Genomic DNA, 22,887 nt, shown 5'->3' on the forward strand with positions numbered 1-22,887 from the left:
TCTTAAAATTGGAATACTTTCATAGTATCACAACTTAAAAGATTTAAGATGCATAAAACATAACATGACAAAAGGCTAAAAGACTTAGGGATTTTGACACATAAGAATGCTTTTTCATATATCCCAATTTGGTGTGCATGAAAAATATGAACATTTCAACAAAAAAAATGACATGACAATTTCCTTAGGGCTTTTCATGAGGGAAAAAAATATTTGAGGAATCCTAAGCAATTTTAAAAGAATTTCTTCCTGATTTTCACAAAATATCACAATTTTTTTGCTGGGTGAAAAATTAGGCCATCAAAGTCCATTCTCTTACACGTCCATGGCCTATTTAGGACTGATAAGGACTAATAAAGACCTACATTATTCATTCCATCCTTAGCTTTCATACATGCCATGCACTAATCCACATACCTAGTCACATCTCTAACTAGTTTAGGCCAATAATAGAACCTTTGAACTAGTTGTAGACTTTTTCTCACACCAAAGTGTCCACTTATGCTTCCATTGTGCTTCTCCTATATTATGTTATCCCTTATTGATCCCCTTGGTACACTTAACTAATTTCCCTTAAATAGAAACCCATTTTGTAAGGCAAATTCAAAGAACTTAATATGAAAATGGTTCTCAAAATTAGAAAATACCTTATATGCCTCTATAAAATATTTGTCCTCCTTATAGATACTCTTGAAGCTCTCTATCCCAATTTTATACAAATAAACCTCTTGGGTTGTTAACAACCTTCTACTTAATGCATCTTCCACCTTGTTCATCTACCCTTTCTTATGCTTGATTTTGAAGGAAAAAGATTGCAAGCACTCCATCCACTTCAAGTGTTTATTGCTCAAATTTTCTTGAGTGTTGATATAGATGAGAGCTTGATTATCTATAACAATAATAAATTCCTTAGGCAATAGGTAGTGTCTCCACTTCCTAAGAAACTAAACTAGGACATAGAGTTATAGGTTATAGGATGAACACTTCTTTTTGGCTTCATTAAATTTTTCACTAAAGAAGGCTATTGGCCTATCTTCTTGATTTAATACTCCACCTACTAATAGACCACTTGCATCACCCTCTCTAGCGAAAATTTTCTTAAAATGAGGTAGTTGCAAAATAGGTTTGGTAGCTACTTGCTTCTTTAATATTTCAAAAAACTTATATGCTTCTAAAGTCCACTTGAACTTAGACTTGACCCCATCCTTTATGGTATCTAGCAAAGGTGTACATATGCCACTGAAATTCCTAATGAATTTCCTGTAGAATTGAGCTAGACCATGAAAACTTCTTAACTTTGTAGATGTAGCAGGTGGTGGCAAGTTGAGGATTACAGTAACTTTCTCTTGATCCATCTTCAAGGATCCCTTAGACACCACAAAGCCCAATTACACAAGCTCTTGCTTGAATATGTCACACTTCTCAAGGTTTATAGTAAGCTTCTCCTCATGAATTATTTTCGATAATGCTTCCACATACTTAATGTGCTCTTCCCTTGTCATGTTAAAGATCAATATATCATCTAGATATACCACCATAGACCTTCCAGCGAAGTCTTTAAACACTTCATTCATGATTGTCATGAATGTGCTAGGAGCATTAGAGAGATCAAATGGAATCACAAGCCATTCATAAATCCCATCTATTGCCTTAAATTCTATTTTCCATCCATCTCCCTCCTTAATCCTGATTTGGTGGTATCCACTCTTCAAGTCCAACTTTGTGAAGTACATTTCTCCTCCAAGAAAATCCATGAGATCCTCAATTCTAGGTATGGGAAACCTATACCAAATTGTGATCATATTTATGGCCCTTGACTCCATACATAGTCTCTATTTTAGTCCCTTCTTGGATGCTACTAAAAAAAATACTACACATGGGCTTATGCTCTTCTTGATCAAACCTTGGTCCATTACTTGTTGCATTTGTCTTGCCACTTCTAAATTTTGGTCTAGAGTTAGCTTGTATGCTACTTTTTTTGGTAAGGATGCAAAAGGAAAAATGTCTATTTTATGTCTTATGACTCTTTTAGGAAGTAGTTTAGTAGGAGTGCCATCACTCACAATGTCTTTTTATTTTTCAAGCAATGCTTGAATCTCTACAGGAAAAGGGTCCTTGACTATCTTGGCTTCTCCCTTAGACTTCAGAACCACTGCATAGCCTTGTATTTCTTCATCTTTAGGATCCTTAATAACTTCTTTCCCATTACATAAAAACACACTAGGCACCTTAAACTTTGGTTCTTCTCCCTCCAAAAAAGATTGGATTCTAAAATTTTTGCCTCCTTTCTTGAATGATATGTAGTTTTCCTTCTCATCATATGCTGCCTCTCTATCATACTTCCGAGATGCATCTAATAGTAGATGACAAGCGTCCATAGGAAAGATATCACACAATAACTTGTCCTTGTACCCTGCTATGGAGAAGTCAACCCAATTATTCTCATTGACAAGTATACTTTGACCCTTGTTATGCCAATTTACCTTGTATGGATTCACATGTGGTATTTAATTAGCTTAATCTTCTCAATTGTCTCCTTTGAAATTATATTATCAATAGAACATGAATCCACCATAACCTTACAAACTTTTCCAATGATCTTGCGTCTGATCCTTAATAGAGCCCTCCTATTCTTAGGTTTTCTTGATTAGTACCCTCCTAAACATGTAAGGTTCTCACCTTTTTCTAACTCTATGTGATCTACTTGATTCTCCTTGCAACTAGAGTTATCATTTTGTGCATATGCCACTCTCTTGTCATGATTTGAAGAAGATGAATTCTCAGAGAATCTATATGTTGGATAGCCTAATTGACCACAATTATAATACTTCATGCTAGAAAAGTATGAGTTCCTTCTTCCTTATTCTCATCCTCTATTAGAATCTCTATGGTTGTCTCTCTATTTACAATAACCTCCTCTACGAGGTCTTTTAGTGGCTTGCTCAGTGAGCTTGTTCTCACCTTGGTTTCTTTTCTCATCACCTCTACCTTGGTAACCTCCTCTTTGTCCTCTTTAATTTCAACCCTTTCCTATGTTCTTGAAGTTTGATTCCCCTTCCTTCTTATTTTTTTCTTCCACCTTTAGGGCTAGGTGATTACACCTTTGAATAGTGGTAGGTATCCACAAACTTATCTCCCCTTGCATGTTCCACTTCAAACCACCCAAGTACCTAGCCACATTTATTGGCACTTCTTCTTTCTTCTTGGATCTAAGGCATAAACTCTAAAACTACTCTACATAAGATGCTACATCCAAATCTTTCTATCTTAGTCCTTGTCTCCTTTTATGAAGTTGGATTTCAAAGTCCTTTGGTAGAATTTTTTCTTTCAACTAGGTAACCATGAAATTCCAGTTGGATATAGGCTTCTTTCCCATCCAAACCCTTTCATCATGTACATAGTTCCACCATGTCAAATCTGAGCCTTTAAAACTTGATTTGGCCACTTTCATCTTTTGTACCTTTGACACACCTTCACACTCAAATAGTTCTCCATGCCATCCAACAAATACATCATTGCATCTATTTCCATCTTTCCACTAAATAGTGGCACACCTTCCAAAGCTTTTGTACCTAGGGCTTTTATAGCTTTCAAGAAAGGCTCTTTCTTTAAGATAGGGTCTAGCTTAGGGACTATATCTTCTTCTATTATTCTCTTACCCTTCTCATTACCTTCTTCTTCCTTTTTCTTTCATACATCAACAACTGAATATAATTTTAGCTTCTACTCTTCCAAGGCTTCTTGAAGGAGTATTTTTCTCCTTTTTCTCATCAACTTAATTAGATATCTCTTCATTAGTCACCATACTTGACTCACTCACTGAATCTAGTAGTTCTAGAAATACACTTCCTTTCCAAGTCTTTAATTGGCTTTGATAACACTTTGATGTGACAACTAGTCTTTCTCATACCATAGCTTCCTCTAGGGTCACCCTAGGTCTTTCACTTGACCTAATAGTGTTTCTAGTAACCCTATTCTCCTTAGGATCTTAACAATAAAGACCTAATACATTTAACTAGTGTACACCAATTAGTAAGAACAACTCTCCATCACCATTCCCTAGGCTTGATTTGGCCTTTCCACTTCTTCAAAAAAAACTTCAAGCAAACCCAAAAAATCAAATGGCACTCAATATGGAGGAATGATCATCTAGGAAGGAATTTGGATTGACTTCAATATCGACAACCATAACAAGACTTGAAACTTTAATTGAGTTGCAAAAATCATGTAAGATTTCAAAAAATTGCTTATAATAGGGCTACAAGCAATTAGCCCTCAAAATGAAGGAAAATTGGAATAGCTTGGAAAAAATATTAATAAGGGGTCAAATAAACTATTGATCCAAGCACCCTTTTTAGAGATCTCAAATATTTTAATGGTTTAGGGTTCTCAACCACTTCATATAGTACAACCAAAAATTGAGCCTAAAAATTAGGGTTTCCAAGGTATTTGACCAATTTTGCAAGAAACAAGTTTAACACTCCTTAAAACATTTCACCAATGTTTCACCCTATGTTAGGATTGGCCTTAGATAGAAATAACAGTTCCATGCAAATATAACCAATACCAAAAACTAGTAGATCACATAGAAGAGAACACAAGCCACCAAGATTTAACATTGTTCACCCAATCACTATATTACATCCACCAATAGCATGTCTGATATAATTATTATCCAGTGATTACAATCTTGATTACAATCTATAATCCCTTATAGCTCAATACCACTGCAAGAACAAATTTTCACATCACCATTACATTATGAAATCCCTAACCCTAAGCCTTTTTGTACAAGTTTTTGTTGCTTACAAAATTAGGGTTAGAATAAGTCATCCAATAAGAAAAATAGTAGCTAACACCTTTTACAATATACCTAGGCTGCTACCCTAGGGCCCTACAGGGTGCTTCCCCTTGACCTCATCTTAGAAATAATATGGGGAGAAAAACTACATCAAATAAACCTCTAAGGCTGATTAGGCTCCACATCACAAAAGTCTCCCACTTGGAGACTAATCAGGTTCCTCAACAATAACCTCCCACTTGGAGACTAATCATAGCACTACTAAACCTATAGATCCCATTAGAATATCCAACCACCCTAGACTCTGTTATTCTCTTATTCTGTTCAGTCGAGAAGACCAACCAAAGATAAAGAAGAATTCAACTTCTCCCTTGTCACAACCTTTGTAAACATATCTAGTTGATTGTCATTTGTATTTGTCTTCTCTAGCTTTAACTATCCATCATCCAAAACTAACTGAATAAAATGGTACTACAACTGAATGTGTTTTGTCTTTGAATGTAGAGCTTAAGTCTTTGCAAGATGAATGGTACTCTGACTATCTATCAACAAATAATTATCCCTTTGGGGGTGTCCCAATTCTTCCAAGAAGAATGAAAGCCATATCATCTCCTTGGCTACCTCCATAGTAGCAACATACTCTACCTCTATAGTGGATAAAGCATTAACCTTCTGTAACCTAGAACCCTAGCTCACGACTGCCCCACCAATAGTAAATACATAACCTATAGTACTCCACCTAGTATCAATATCCCTTGCTAAATATAAGTCAACATATCCCTATAAATTAGTAGTAGAGCCCCAAAAGTGTAAACACTTACTGGATGTTCCTCTCAAATATCTAAGAATCCATTTGACTACATTCCAATGCTGAATTCTTGGATGACTCATATACCTGCTAACAACTCCCACTACATTTGCAATATCTGGCCTAGTACATACCATACCATACATCAAGCTTCATATTGCTGAAGCATAAGGTACCTTGGACATCTTATCCTCCTTGTCTTGTGTGTTAGGACACATCTCCTTAGTCAACTTCAAATGTCCAAGTAAAGATGCGCCGATAGCTTTAGCATTCTCCATAGAGAAATGTTGCAACACCTTCTCAATATAATCATCCTGAGATAATGTCAATTTCTTATTGTTCCCATCTCTTCAAATCTTCATACCAAGGATTTTTTTTTTCCCTCGAAAATCCCCATGGGGGCATTTCCCCTTGACCCCACTTTGTATTGCGGTAGGGAGTGCACTTGGGGTGCTACACAAGGACCTTGTAGGAGTGCTGCCCCTTGACCCCATCTTAGGGGCACTACCCCCATAGAAAAAATATGGGGAGTAAAACCACATCAAATAAACCTCTAAGTCTAATTAGGTTCCACATCACAACAATCTCCCACTTGGAGACTAATCAAGTTGCCCCTTAATGTGATCCATGTTAAACCTAGCTACAAGCATATCATCAACATATACACATAAAATAATGTAGTTTTCATCATCCAACCTATTAAAATAAAAACAATGATCTAAATGAAACCTACTATGTCCATGTTCATGCATAAAATTGTCAAATTTTAGATACCATTGCCAAGGTGCTTGCTTCAAGCCATATAAACTTTTCTTCAATCTACACACTAAGTTATCCTTACCTTTGAGCTAAAAGCCCTATGGTTGGGACATATATATCTCTTCATCAAAATCACCATAAAGAAAGGTTGTTTTAACATCAAGCTATTTCAAATACAAATCTTTAGTAGCCACAATACTTAAAATGGTATGGATAGAATTCATTTTAACAATAGGAGAGAATATCTCAAAAAAATCAATGCCCTTTTTCTGTGCAAATCCTTTTACAACTAACCTTGCTTTAAGGCTTTTCTTACCTTCATCCTCTTCTTTCAACCTGTAAACCTATTTATTCTATAAAGCCTTTTTACCTATAGGAAACTTACATAAATCCCATGTACTATTTTTTAGCAAAGAGTCCATTTTTTCTTTCATTGCAAACTCCCACTGAATCTTTGTATCCACCTACACAACTTTATTATAACATTTAGGTTCACTAGAATTAGTAAGTAAAATAGAATATAGGGAAGGAGAAAATCTTTCTAGAGGTCTACTCATCCTTGTTGACCATCTAAAATTCACTGGGTTGTGTGGTATTTATTATTGTGGTTGTTGCACATCGTGAGGAATCGTTCATACATCAACTTTAGTAGTACCATCCAACACTACATAATCATTTTTTTCCTTCTCATGTTGGGAAATAGATCTATGTACAATGCTTCTTCATTGAATATGATATCCCTACTTCTTAAAATTTTACAATTTTAAAAATCCCAAAGCCTATATAAAAATTCATTAATGCCATATCCAACAAATACACATTTCTTTGACTTTGCTTCTAGCTTGGTTCTATTTTTAGAATCTATATGAGAAAATGCTTCACAACCAAAGGTTTTGAGAAAAGAATAACTCACATTCTTACGAGTCCAATCTTCCTCTAGAATACCAAAACCTAGAGGAGTAGAGGGACCTCTATTAATTAAATATATAGTAGTATTGATAGCCTCTACCCACATGTGTAAGGGCAACCTAGCATGCAACCTCATGCTCCTTACACACTCCATTATAGTCTTGTTCATGTGTTTACCCACTCCACTTTCCTGTGGAGTCCTTGCAATAGTTTTTTGTATACAATTACCATTAGTGGAGCAATAATCTTCAAATTTATGATTGCAATACTTACCATCATTATCAAATCTGAGACATTTTAATTTCTTACTAGTCTCATTTTCAACCAAGCATTTCCATTTCTTAGAAGTTTTTAATGCATCAGATTTCAATTTAAGGAAATAAACCCATAGTTTTCTAGTTGCATCATAAATAAATATAACATAATAATGAGAGCCACCAAGGGAAGATACCCGAGCTGGTCCCCATACATCTGTATGCACAAGTTCTAACTTCACACTTTTTTTCCTTTCTAGTCTTCACAAAACTCACTCTCTTTTTTTTTTCCATACAAACAAATTTTACAAAAATCCATATTAACACATTTTAGACCTGGTAAAACTTTCTTTGAATGAAATAATTTCATACCTTTCTCACTCATGTGCCCAAGTTTGTTGTGCCACAGTGTTGTATCAAAATCTATAGGAACTTTTTGTTCTCTTTGCTCAATTGCAGTAGCTATTCTTGAACATTCATATTTCTGTGAAAAAATTAAACTAGAAGGAAGATAAGACATGTGCAAAGATATAAGGTGCCTACTTTCACACTTTTTCCTACTACAAGGGAACCTTTTGAAACCTTCCAATTTTTATCATTAAAAGTAACTACACAACCCTCATCACCGAGTTTCCCTACTGAAATTAAATTCCTACTCAGTCTTGGAACATGTCTTACCTCATGTAGTAGCCAATGATTCTCATTCTACAACTTAATCTTAACTTTTCCCTTTCCAACAATCTAACAGGGTTCATTATCCCCCAAATAAAGAAGCCCAAAATCCCCTTGGACATAATCAATGAAATAACCTCTATGAGGTGTAGCATGAAAAGAAGCACCAGAATCTAAAACCTATGAATCATCAACACTTTCTAAAGATAGAAGCAAAGTATCCTCTTTAGTTTTATTACTTACCACATTTGCCTCCTTGTCTCCATCTTGCTTTTCTCCATCATTTTCTTTCGAGTCCAACAATCTTTCTTTTTATGCCCTATTTTCCCATAATACCAATAGTCAATTTGTCCTCTTGATTGAGACCTCCTCCCCTTTGACTTTCCTCTTGATTTCTCATAATTTCTGGAATTATTTCCTCTTTCAAGTGTTCTGCCACCACTTCGTGCATTCAAAGCACTTCCTTATGTAGATCCAACTGAGGATTTCGTACAAGTTTCCTCACTCAAAATAAAATTGATCACATCATCAAATTTTAGTGTATTAGATCTAGAAAAAAAATTACTCACAACCATTACCAAGCCATTTCAACTTTCAAGCAAAGAACACAAAATCAAGAGAGCCCTAATTTCTTCATCAAAATTGATACCCATAGAAGATAACTGACCAGTAATAGTATTAAACTCATTTAAATAATCTACAATAGATCCACCTATTTCCATTTTCATATTAAATAAACGAAACATGAGAAATACCTTATTTGAAGTGGAGGGCTTTTCATACAATTTCACTAGGGTTTGCATCAACTCTTCTATCATCTTCACTTTTGTAATGTTAAATGTCACTAAAGGTTCCAAGCATAATTGAATGCTTCCAAGTTCCTTTCTATCTAAAATCTTCCAATATTCATTTGACATAGTTGAGTTTTTCTTGGATTTTCCTTTCAACGACTTCCATAATTCCTTCTAATAAAGATATTCTTCCATTTGCATCTTCCATAACTAAATGTTCTACCCATTAAACTTCTCCACCTTTAGCTTACCCTCATCTACTATTGCTCCCACTCAACCGTGAGACCTTCCTATAGAAGATCACTTTAAAAAAAAGGGGACAATTTTGCTTTAAAAAAAACAAGATCACCATCTGGCTTTGATACCACTTCTTAGCATTAACCTCAAATAGAAATAATAATTACATCCAAATATAACCAATACTAGAAAATAGTAGATCACACAGAAGAGAACACAAGGCACCAAGATTTAATGTGGTTCACCTAATCCCTGCACTATGTCTACCAACAAGAAGTCCAATATTATTATTATCCAGTGATTACAATCCTAATTACAATCTGTAATCATTTACAGCTCAATACACCCACAAGAAACAATTCTCACATCACCATTACATAATGAAATCCCTAACCCTAACCCTAAAACTTGAAACTATTCTATCTAGCTAGTTTCGATAGAAACTTAGTTTCTATTGAAACTATTTAGAAAACTTTCGATCAAAACTAAAGTTCTCAGTTTCTATCGAAATTGTTCATGGTTTACAGCCATAGGTAGCAAACCACTTTCCCAGTTTTGATCAAAACTATGAAGATAGTTTCGATCAAAAGTAAGAAAGCAAGATAATCCCCAATAGGAAAAATAGTTGTCGATGCCTTTTACAATATAAGGGTATTTTTTGCTTCGAGGGTACTACCCCTTGACCCCATCTTGGGGGTACTATCCCCAAACCCCCATAGAAATAATATGGGGAGAAAAATTGTGTCAAATAAACTTCTAAGTCTAATTAGGCTCCACATCACAATAATATCCCACTTGGAGATAATGTCAATTTTCTATTCTTCCTATCTCTACAAATCTTCTAGCCAAGGATTTCTTTTGCTAGCCCCAAAAACCCCAGTGAGGGCATTTCCTCTCAACCCCATCCTATACTACAATAGGGAGCACACCTAAGGCACTGCCCCAAGACCCCAAAGGGGCACTGCCCCTTGATCCCAAAATTTTTGTAGAAATAATATGGGGAGAAATACTAGATCAAATAAACCTCCGAGTCTAATTAGATCCACATCACAAAACCCTATAGTTGGGGTTCTTGCACATGGTCTCCTATACAAACTATGCTTTGGTTGAACATTTTCATGCATTCAATCTCTCATATCACCTTTGTTGCATATTGTGATCCCTAGCCATATATCTCTAGCTTGCCTAGGGCATCACCACAAAAATGCTTCCTCAACATTATAAAGCCCCTCCTTCACTATAAAATATGTATAAGGATTCATCTTCCCATTCTGAAGAGGTCATATAGATCCTATGGTGGGAGAGGGAGTTATGACTCCATCTTGCTCTAATAATGGATTCATAACAATAGACAATCAAGAACCAAAATAATTTGTACAAGCAAATAAAATGTCACAAAAAAACCAACTAGAACTATATAGAATCACAAGTCAAATTTCTCTAACACTTCAAGAAATAACATATCCAAATCTAATCCATTAAAGCACCAAAATCCTCATAAGCATAAAATTGTAGCTAAACATTTGCTATTCAGTCCGTACATACAAATTTTTCTCAACCTTCCAACCCTGTAGAAAGGTCAAGGATGCCCTTAAATATACATCCCAAGTCTCCTCCTAACTATTTTAGATAGTTACAAGGCTCTAACTACAAAGTTTCTCAAATGTAACAAAAAGTTGTCAATGTTGCCAATGACAACATTAACAATTTTTGAGCAACCTTTACATCTTTCGGAGTTTGACCTTCAAACTTGATCCAATGGATACTAAAATTTACCAAAAGACTTAAATGGATTAAATACAAGTAAAAAGGATCTTAAAACATTATTTTTTCCATCCTACCCTCAACAACACAAAAAATTCCCTATTTGACCCAACATGCAGCTATGAGCAACTATGAGCAATTAAGGCCTCATAAGGCATCCTACCCTGAACAACTTCAACTTAGGAATATGCTAGCCCTATTATTTACCTAGTGGTGTGGCTAGTACCACTACAAGTAAAATATCCTAGGAGCCCTAGGTCTTCTATGAGCCTACCTAGGTGCCCTTGTACCATGGAGACTTGCCTGTAACTAGTTTTGTGATCTTTATTGTCCCTTTCTTTGGGTTGGCATCTACATGAGATACTTTTTTGGATCCTTGGCTAGTTATTATTCTCTAAGGTCTAGAGGAGGGATGTACAACCCCTTTCTTTAGATTCCTCTTTACCTTAGGATCTATAATTACTTGTTTCTTTTATTTTGGTGTCTGAGGCTCAACAACCACTAATTCTTTTACTTTTGATTCATATTTTTCCTCTTGCTTAGTTTCCTCATCTTCCCCTTTTCCTTTTGTGATTTAAAAGGGTTCCTCTCTAAGTTTCCTTTCAAGATCTTCTGTCATTTTCTTTCTTTTCTTGTCCATCTTAGGCACTTTTGTTTTCATAAGCATCTTAATCTTAGTTGTCTCATATGTGTTGAATGGCTTGGCACTATGATCAATTTCTTCTCATAGCAAGGTTTTAACTACTATAGATATCTCATCAAAATTCACTACATATTACAGAGTCCTTAGCCATGTAACCCTTAGTAAAATAATTTAGACATAGGTGTAGTTAGTATCCACCATGAATAAAATGTGATCATAGTAATGATCAACAACTGACTTGGGAATTTTCATTATGTTCCACATTTTTCCTTTGAATTCGTCAAAATATTCACATAAGATAGTTTCAAATTTCTCTCCTAATTTCTCAATTTAACCTTTTATTTTCTTGATATAGGACTATATTTATCCCACACAATATCTCCTATGGTTGGAAATAAATTTTGTAGATAAAAGTATATGCACAACAATTGTGATTCAAACTTACATGAAGTGTTCATAGCCTTCCTGATAGCTCCAGTATTTTTTGCTAATTGGATCAACTATAGCTTATCCAAGTTGTATCTATGATCCTTCTTTACAATTTTTTTGCTCAAATCTACTGCTATGTGTTGGGACTCAAAATTGAAGCCCTGACTTTGAGTACCATTGAAAAAATCAATCCCTCTAAATGCTTTTTAATGCATGTGTACCCAACTATCCATTTGAGGCCTAGGTGGTGTTTAATGTTTTTGACAGCATGAATTCAACATATCCACTCATCACATGATGATAAATTTCAATTCTAAGCCATTCTGTGAAGTCTCCTTTTGAGCTAGTGTCATATTTCACAATTCTACGCAAGTGTCAAACAACAAAAAGAGGTCTTGTTTGCAATTGAATATCTCACACCCACAAATGTTTCATGAATTTCTGCTTTGGGAGTCTTTAGATTCCATTACAAAGTACCTACATTTCATATTTCAAATCATTTCAAATCCATTTGACTAGGTTTTGAATCTATCAAAGTTAGTCATTTATTGTTGTCATGATGATGCAAATTGTTCAAAATTCTAGGAGGTCCTGTTTGACTTGTTATAACTCTAACCTAGTTGAATGAAATCCTAAAATTCCTTTTGTAATATATTTTAGAGATTAGAGACTTGTCATGTTTCTGATTTAAGGTTTTGATGAATCCGTTTTATCAATTTTTGAATGTGATTCATAATGCAATTTCTAACTTTTTACTGGTGTTAAGAAAGGAAAATTGGTTAGTACCCATGTTTTTGATGTCATATCTCTGAATTGATGATAGATGAGTTTCAAATAGTGTGCACCATTGTTCTCTACTCTAAAAATACTTTAAGAGTGTCAATTTTGAAATCTTGACGAATCTGTCTACACACTTTCCAAAGTCCATTCCATTTGAAAAAATCACTTTTCTACTAGTGTTTCAATCTACAAATTCTGAGTAGCTCACTTTGACTACTCACCAAATGCATCCAATTATTTTTCATGAGCCCTAGTTGCATATCTATGTTGTCCTCATAATAGTGAACCAACACCATAGTTCCTATTCCCCCAAGTGTTATTTTGCCCAATTTTCAAAGCCAAATCTGAGCACAATTTATTATTTTCTGACATGTTTTCTTGTAGGTAATTCTGAGAGGGAAACTTTGATAGTAATTGTCTTTTGACTAACAATTTTTCATGTGAAAAGATTTGACAGAGTAAGAATATGTGGAATAGAGAATCAGTGTGTCTATCTTCAAAGCTAGGTCAGGTGTTTTTATCATTTTTTGAAGCCAGTCAATATACCTCTTGGCAGGAAACTAGCAATTAGTAGAAAGAGGTGGATTGAGTTTTAGAAAAGAAAAATCAATGATGCAAATTGATTGATTATCAATCAAAATAGTATCAGATGTTCAGTAGATCAATTTGACAGATCATTTGTTTAAAAATCAAAAAAAATTTAGCCACACCCACTTTAGTGGCTTGACTAATTTCATCAGTCTATAAAGAAGTACTCATAGAATGAAATCGTCTTAATAAGACCTAATGAAATAAAGAAGCCACACACTTTTGAAAAAATTAGGTGAGACTAGCAGCTCGGAGAAGAGAAAAATTAAAGGAAAATTAGTCATCAGAAGATGGTTGTTGACATGATGGAGAAATACATGCAACGACTCAAATAAAAGTGGCCACCATATCCAAAGAGCCCTGAATTTCTAAGTTTGTAGCTAAATTCCCATAAATGCTGACTCTAGACCAACTGCAGGTGTAGTTTCTCTCCAAGCCTTTTCAAATATTGAGGTAGATCTAACTGACTAAGTAAAAGGAAGGTTGCATTATGAGCTCTATTTAGCAATTTTGGTAGGAAAGTAAGTAATGGTTCTAGCACCCATTATTGTTTTGGAAAAGTAGCATTATGAGGTTATATATGATCACTTCAGTGGATATGTTGATATCAAGGTGAGATTTCTTAGTAGACTTTAGACCAAGGTAGAGAAGGCTAAGGAGTAGAGGTTTTGGGTCAAGAAAAAGGAAAAGATTACTTCTTTGAAGACTTCAATGGATGTTCTTAAACTTTCAACAACACCTATACCTCACACACTTTATCTATTATTTGGCATATCTCATGGTGCTAGTTTGATATTGACTCCACCTCTAGAAAGAGTTCCCATTATAAATCATCTTTGTGAGTTTAATAAGGAAAAGAGCATGTTAGCCATCAATTTTGAACTTGCTCGAGGTCGCTAGGTTTTCTATGTACATCCCCAAACAAAAGGACTTGATCAAAGAAAAGAGTTTCTGTCAGATGCTTTTCCAAATGTTGAAATTGGAGTAGCTCATGGACAACAAGCTACTTATTTATTGAAAAATACTATGAAAGATTTTGCTAAAGGCATAGTCAAAATTCTTCTATGTATGAATATAGTAGAAGGTGGCCTTGATATACAAAATGCAAGCACAATTATAATTGAAGATGTTCATCATTTTTGACTTGCACAAACGTATCAGCTTCCTAGAGGGCATTGGGAAGAGAATTTTTTACCTAGCAAAGGTTTTAGATTACAAAGAAGCTGCAACATGAAGGGAGGAACCACTTTAGTAGAACCGTTAAGGAAGGCAGCTATATTGAGGAAGCCACCGCATAAAATGAACAAAGTCGCCTAGCTTCAAAGAGCATGCCAAAAAGTGGAGGAGGCAGATCCCACCCAAAACCAAGCAACATGCATCTATGATTCAACCAGTAGTGCTAGTGAAGCACCACCATCTCCTCTAATCCAAACAGAAGTAGAGCCCAGGTCCCAGAAGACCCAATAAATAAGTGAAAGGTGGGTTTTGCCCACTTATTAGTTTAGTATAAGGATTTTGGAATTGATCAAGTGGAAGCCAAGCCAAACAAAAAAATTCCAAAGGTTTGAGCTACATTGACAAGAACCATTGCAGAAAGAAATGGATCAGTTGCAAATGGTAATTTTTCCTTTTAGGCACAAGAGAAACTTTTTTTGAGGCCTTTAGGCCCACATTGGGTGGGTTAAGGTACTTTATATTCTTTAAATATAGAAGTGCTCACATGCTAACTATCTAAAAGACACAAGGCTTTTGAAGCATCAAACTTATGCGAGTCCTAGTTGGTCAGAGAGGAGACCAAACAATTTTTAAACTCGCATGCAAATCAAGGTGTTGATGTCAGCAATGACGTAGACCTAAGAGAAAATCAAAGATTGACACATGGTAGATATGAGGATGAATCATTGCATGACACATGGCACACATTCCAAGGAAATAGGATTACATGATGGTCTTGAATCTAATGCTCAGGATCTTGCCACATGGTGACATCCAATGACTGGTGCATTCGCACATTGTAGAGATGTGCACAGTTTAGAAAAAGTGATAAGTTCCTGGGTACCATATGGCAGTGAGCCCAACTCGGAGGTGATGTGATAGATAGGTCAGTGGATGACATGGCAGCTTAAGGAAAAATCATGAACTGACATGTGGTAGTGATAGAGTAGTCAAGTAGCCAATGAGAAGCTAACATGTATTGGTGATTGGCAAACTAATCAAAGGGTGACACATGGCAACCTGGTCAACTAGGTTTGACCCAAAATGCATGGTGAAGGGAAAATTTAAAAATGAGAAAAAATGATTTTTTAATTTTTTTTCAAAAGGGCTCATGTTCAAAGATTTTTAAATATAAAAAAGATATATTCTAAAGTGTCAACTATAGAAATTTTGAAATTTTTGAAAAGTGAAATTCAAACCATAGACTTGTAATAGGGGTATATTTTTTAAGTTAAGGTTCTGGGCATTTCTAATGGGCTAACATGGCAATCTTATATATTGCCAGAACTGGGAGAAGATGAACTTTCCATTTCTAGAGTTTATTGTTGCATAGGAAGCCATTTGTTCAAGGTATTGGAGGTTTTCTTCCAAATACCTATTTTGTAACCGCATTCAGGTATTGAAGCTCAAAAGTGATTTCTAGCAAAGTGATGAACTGAATGTGCATAAAAGGAAGTAAAATTTAGTTATGGGTGAGTTTGGTCACTTTCAAGTTATTTAAATCTAGTTTTTATCAGCATTCCATGATGCATTTTAGATATTTGAGCAATAGAAGGGTTTTCATAATTCATATGAGATATTTCCAAGCTTGTTACAAGATAATGATGAAAACCATATAAGATCTCATGGGTAGAAAGAGGAGAGATTATTTATAAAAAAAAAGATGGAGATTCAAGTCAACACATGTCATCTTTAGATCGGATCCAAGATTCCATTCTTCCTATATATCTTTCTCTTTCTCATCCATTGTAAGAGTTTGCAATTTTTAGTGTTATACCTCATTGTTGGATCTAGTTTGTTTGTGAGACCACATTGTTGGATCCAGAACTGCGATTCCACCATTTTTATTCAGTATATTTTTCTATTGTATGAACAAAAATAATGAAGATCATGTAGGAAGTTTCGATATGTTAGGTGTTTCTATGTTATGAAATGTATAGTTTCAAATAAATTAATACAAATGAGTAGGAATCTCTTAGTTTCATTTTGATTCTCATCTCTTATCTCTTTAATCTATAATCTTATGTGGTTTAAGGATAAAGAACTGAGACCCATTTACATCCCCTTAAGGTTGTATGTCTGGTATATTTTTTTGTTGGAATAAAGGGCCAAGTAAATGCTTGATGTGTTTGATAGGGTTGTTGGTTATTTGAGAAGGATACTTCATAAGAATGAGGTCGTTGTGAACATCGATGTTTGATTCACAAAGTGATAAGATACATCTGATATTTGGGTGTATGGAATATATCATTGATATCATAGATGTATGTATTTGATTTATACAATTTCCCAATAGACAAGGCATTGATCAGTTATAGGATCAACTTGTTCATACTGCTGCATATTTTGGGTTTTGCTGAAATCAACATCATTAATCAAAATGTTTTTCCCTTTCATGTTGAAGAGCTAAAAAGTCTTGCCCTCACTTAGCATTTGGATTTAATAGAGTTGCAATTTTCTACTACACATCTTTTTTATTGTATAGGTATAGAAGAAAATAAGGGTTTTATTTTCTTTATTTAGATTTAGTGTGTGCTTTAACAATTGGTGCCATATAAAGAATCTATAGGTACACCTACCTAGTTTTTGCAGAGCCTAAAGTACAAGAAGGGTTAGCCTTATAGTTGGCCTAGTGTTTAAAAGGACATGTTAAGGATGGGAAGTAGCTACCCCTAGATGTATCTTGTTCTCATCAAGGTAATTTGGAATTACATTGTTTCAAAACGCCAACACTATGCATGGTAAACTATTCATTTGACTAGACTGGTAGAATTTTTGTGCAAACACCTAGACTATAGAATCAATGACTGGATCTATAATACCATCAATTGGCATTCCTCTACCATTTCATTTGGCCTTTTTCTGTTCTTCTACCACATTTCTAGCAAGGCAATGTACTATCTTTATATCATGTAGGGTAGGATACTTGTTCACTTGATGAAAAATTGCCTTCATTATCTTGACTAACTCATTCTCTATACACATCTTCATATCATGTACTCTACTCATAATGATTTTTTTCCATTTAACATTAAAAACCTTGGGAAAAGTCAGGGCATAGGTTGTTGGCAATAGTAGATAGAAAGGCTATACTGAGAGTGGAAAGGTGAATTAGTATAGAATAAAGCTTTATCTTATTTCACCAATTAATCCTTCCTTTAATATTATAATCTAATTGCATGCATGAGAGAATGATAGCAATAAAACATTCATAACACTTTGAACACTATGAGACAAGATATGGTGACCCAGAAACCTTCCAAATAGAAAGTAAAATTGGGGTGGGGATGATACCCACAAGCTTTAGTACTATAGTATAAATTTGGTCAGTTAAGGCTTGCAATTGATCACTTCTGATGATCAACCCTATTAGGAGTAATAAGGACCGCTAGGTCCACCTTGTTAAAGGATTTACAAAACACATAATGAATTATTTTCTTAGTTAAGAGATTTGACAATGACTGTTAAGTCTACCCTATTAGAGGATTTAACTAATACACTTGTTAGGATGAACCAATGGTTGATCTCTAATCTTCAACTTGATTTGTTGTTTGAGATTCCTTTGAATAGTAATGATCACCTTGCTATGATAGATAAATCTTTGTTCCTCCTTATACTGCTTGTATCCTTTTAAATTCACACTTCTACACTTTATCTATTCATTGTATATATACATTTGGATATGATACACTTTATTGCATATATTCCAATCCAAAACAAAGCTCATCAAAGTTAGCCACAATATCCTTTTTGTCATAATTCACAAAGTCGGCCCAATTGTTTACACTTAGGTTCTAATGATAAACTTAGTGATGTTCTAATACTCGGAAACCATTGGCATCACTTCAAATTTTCATGCACTTGGTAGATGTAGAAGCCTAGTTCATACTGATCACTTCCAAGTAAGTTGAACTCAATCAGCACTGTGTGACTCAGTGAACTATGCAAAACTTGGTATATAGAATAAATTACTTGGTTTACACTCGATGGCTCAATCAACACTAATATTGTGAGCTCAATATAAAATAAATCACTTGGTTGACACTCCTTGGCTTAGTCAACACTAGATTCACATCACTAATACTTGAAGAGTGGTAGACACTGGAGACCATGGTTGGCACCATGCAACCTAGTTAACACTATGAAGCTTGGTTTGCACTATCACTAATCAACTTGGTTGATCCTACTCAGTCTAAACTATAGAACTTGGTAGTAACTATAGAACTTCATAGTAACTAAATTACTTGGTTGACACTACAAATTGAAAGATAAGCTCAGTATTAGCTTAGCCAATTGACTAAGTGTCAGCCACTAATAAGAAAAATTTGACCTTAATGTCAATAACCCCCACCTTTGGAATTAGTTACAAAAACACTAACTAATTCAAAAAAATCCAAAATTGAATCCTCACAAATTCAATAAAAAGGCTTATCTTTCCTAAGTCACCAACTTGGTAGCCATACTCTATTTTTTATATTTTTCTTCTGTGAGGCCATTACTCCTGTTGTAATCTTTTTAGTGTCAGTTTCCTCAATACTATGAATCTATGGAATATTCTCCTCATTATCTTCTTGTTCTCTATCATCTTCATCATCATTATTTATTTCCACATTCTCTTCTTCTTCATCATCATCCTTGTCATCTACATTGATAGGATAGTCACTCAGTTGATGTGGCTTGTAGATGATCTTTCATGTGGTAGTAGTAGATTTTACTATAGATTCTATGCCTTTCATTGGTACAAGACATGTTTTGAATTTTAAAGTGATCTTTTCTTCATTTTTCTTCAAGGAATCATCCACCTCTTTCTCACTTATATTTAGCATGAGTTGCCTTATGTTTTTCTCATATATATCTTTTGTAGTTTTCTTAGCATTATCCTATTTGGGTTTAATTTCCTACATAAGCTCATTAGGTGAGTACTTCCACTTGCCTAGCTTTAACATAAGTATGTCTTCAATCTACTTTTTCTCATCTACATTCCTAGTCTCATATCTAAGTGATTTGAAGTTTACCATTCCAAATCCTGCAATAATTTCCTTTAACTTTTCTTCAAAAGAAGGTGGAGCCCTTTTGAAAATGATTTTCTCAACCTCTTCTTCACCTACCTTTAGTTTCTTCCAGAACTTGGATGCCCTTCTTGTAAACATAGCTAGGGAAGATTTTCCAATTTAGGTTATGATAACCTTCCCTTTATTCTTTATTGGCTCTTCTTCCTTAGATTTTGTTCCCTCATTTGCTTCATCCTCTGCATTTTTTTCTTCCACATCTTCTTCTTCACCTTCTATTAAGAGGAGAGTAGGATTGGCTTGCTTCAATTTTTCTATCCTCTTTCTTCCTTTATTGACTACTTGAGAAAGCTTTATTTCAAGTTCCATTCTTGCCTTGGCCTCTTCATAAGTACAAAAATACTTTACCTTGGGGTCCACAAGTTCATTCAACAATGTTTGAATAATATCCTTAGTGTCATCTATATTAACCTCATAGCCTAGAGGCTTAACCCCTAGTACTCTAGGTCTTGTTGCTTGAATGTACACTTTGTCACAATGAGCCATGAAACATATGTCATACTCACAATCTTCTACAAGTTTCCTAGGTATTCTAAATATTTAATTCATCTTTTTGTTAAATGAATCAAAATAATTTTCCATGATATTGACAAAGTTTTCACCCATCTCTACTATATATTCATTAATATTGTATAGTACTAGTACAACCTTTCTCCATACAACTGAGCCTTTTGAAGGAAAGAATTTTTGCACATAAAAGAGTAATCAATTTTAGAGTAAACTAAACTTAGATGGATTATTCTTTTAAGCTTTTATGCTCTCCATGTTTTTTTAAATTGATTCAACATCAACTCGGTGAGGTCAAATGCCATGTTATTCTTCACAACTTTTTATGCCAAATCAACTACCTCACACGGCACACTATTAAGACAACTAGAGCTATATATCTTGTGTGCAATATTATAGATCCCAAATTTCAATTCCATGTCAATTATGTTATTGATCTTCATTACTCTTCCATCCCACTCAGCAAGAGTCTTATTCTCTAGTTCTACCTAACTTAGGGTTCTGGTAATCTTGGCCTTGCTCAACATTGGTAGCCTTGTGATTTTATGAATCATTTTCTTGGTAATTTGAATTGGTTTCTCGAACCAAAATTTCCCATTGTGCACATGGATGAGGATGAACCTTATCCATTTAGTTTGAAAATCTTGACGCAAATGTGGAATGTGTGTTAAACCCTTGGTTTCCAAACATTGATGCTTGCTTTTCAACACACCATTTACACAACACTTTTAGAGTTTCATCTATCTCTAGGGTTCCTAGCTCTTATATGGAACAATAAAAATGTGAATAAATTTCATTAATGAGTATTACCTTAGGAGAGATCTGGGATTGTGCTCCACTTGGGTCAAGTGTCTCTACAATTCTTGGACTAACCTTGAAATCTGGTGCTTCCAATCAACTCCTTGGACTAACATTTTGGATCCTTTTTTGAATTTGTTGCTCAATGTCACCATGCTTGGTAGAATTTGAAAAAACATTTATATATTCATATAATGAACAAACATATCACATGGAAGCACAAAAATCATTTTTGGCAGATAGCTCTCAAAATTTCATGGTGAAAAATGAATTTGATTTTCTTCCTTTTAAAATCTTTCACTTTTCAATCACCATAAGTGCTTGATACAATTGATCCATTCGATGATAGACTATATTCTAGTTGATTTCAACCTTTTATGCTCAGTATAGTCATTCATTACTCATAGTCTCTACATTACTCGATGAAGTCTTCAACAACTTAGTGACCACACAATGCTTTTGTATATTTCAACCTTGCTTGGTAGGGTCTTGCAACCTGACAAACTCATTTAAGGTCTTGACTTTTCATAACCACTCAGTGATCCTTTTGCATCTTGAATGATAATATGGATCTTTTCTTCATGCTAGCTAAAACTAATGTGATATGTTTTTTTTAGTGTCTCAATTCTAGTTATCCCTATAGGAATTCAAGTTGAGATGCTCGAGTCACCCAATTTTTGAGTGACATTTGCTTCATGAATCAGACTTCTATTCTTAAAAGAATTTGGAATCCATTTCTGCTTCATCTACTTTTTGATGCTATCTACTCTGACTTTCTTTTTATCTTCAATTCTCCTAGTGTTCATATAGTTCTTGGCAAGATGTCCAAGTTCTATACAAATGAAACATCTTCTAGTGGTGTCTCTTTTCCTCATGTGATGTTTTACACAATTTTCTCTAATGTGTCCAAATTTTCCATAGTAGTGACATCTACACCATGTGTTGTAGTCCAATCTGAATATTGTTTACACAATCTATTATGTTAGAAATAATATCTTGGTTTTGCATTCAGAATATTTGTGTCCTTGTTTCTTGCAATTATGATATTTACCTTTAAATTTCGGTTTCTCCTTGCATTGACTTTCTCTATGACCATGCTTGTTGTAATTTTAGCCCTCTCCATTGAAATTTTCTTTACCATTGCTCCAAAATTTGTTTGATGTATGACCTAACTTACCACAATGATTGCAAGTGGGCCTTTGATTCTTTCGAGCTCCTTGTTTGGATAATTCACCTTCTTTTATGTATCTTATTCTTGCTTAACCTTTTTGTCTATAATAGTTTTTCTCATTCAACTAATTCATGCTTTCTTGAGATTTCAACATTCTTTCATTGGTTTTATTTTCAGTGTTCAGATCATTCTATAGTCTTTTATTCTCTGATCTTAGATTCATGAGATTTTCATTTGCATTGGTGAGTTGATCAATGAAGTTTGTTTGCTGATGGGATAGATGTTAAATTTATTTGTTCTTTTCTTCTATCTCTTCTTTGGCTATATTCTTTTCTTCTATGACTTCACATAATCTCACTGATTGGATTTCTTGCTCTCATTTCAACTTTCTAATTTTTTCTTGAAGACTAGAGTTCTTTTCCAATAGTTCTTTGATTGCTTCATCAACTTTATCTAAATTTCTTTCTAGACTGATGCAGAGATTGTCATTCATATGTATTTCAAGTTCTTTTCTCCTTTTCAATGATTGAGAGAGTTTCTCCTTTTCTTTCTTTATTTTCCCAATAGCCAATTTCAAATCCAAATTTTCATTGTCAATAGCCTTGTCTAGTCTGTACACCTCCATTGCCTCTAATCTTTGCTCAAGTTGTTTAAACTTTTTCCTTAAGAACCACATTACTCTAATACCAATT

This window comes from Cupressus sempervirens, chromosome 5 (assembly GCF_028749045.1).
Source record: "Cupressus sempervirens isolate cs-2001-9-10 chromosome 5, ASM2874904v1, whole genome shotgun sequence".
NCBI classification, from domain to species: Eukaryota; Viridiplantae; Streptophyta; class Pinopsida; order Cupressales; family Cupressaceae; genus Cupressus; species Cupressus sempervirens.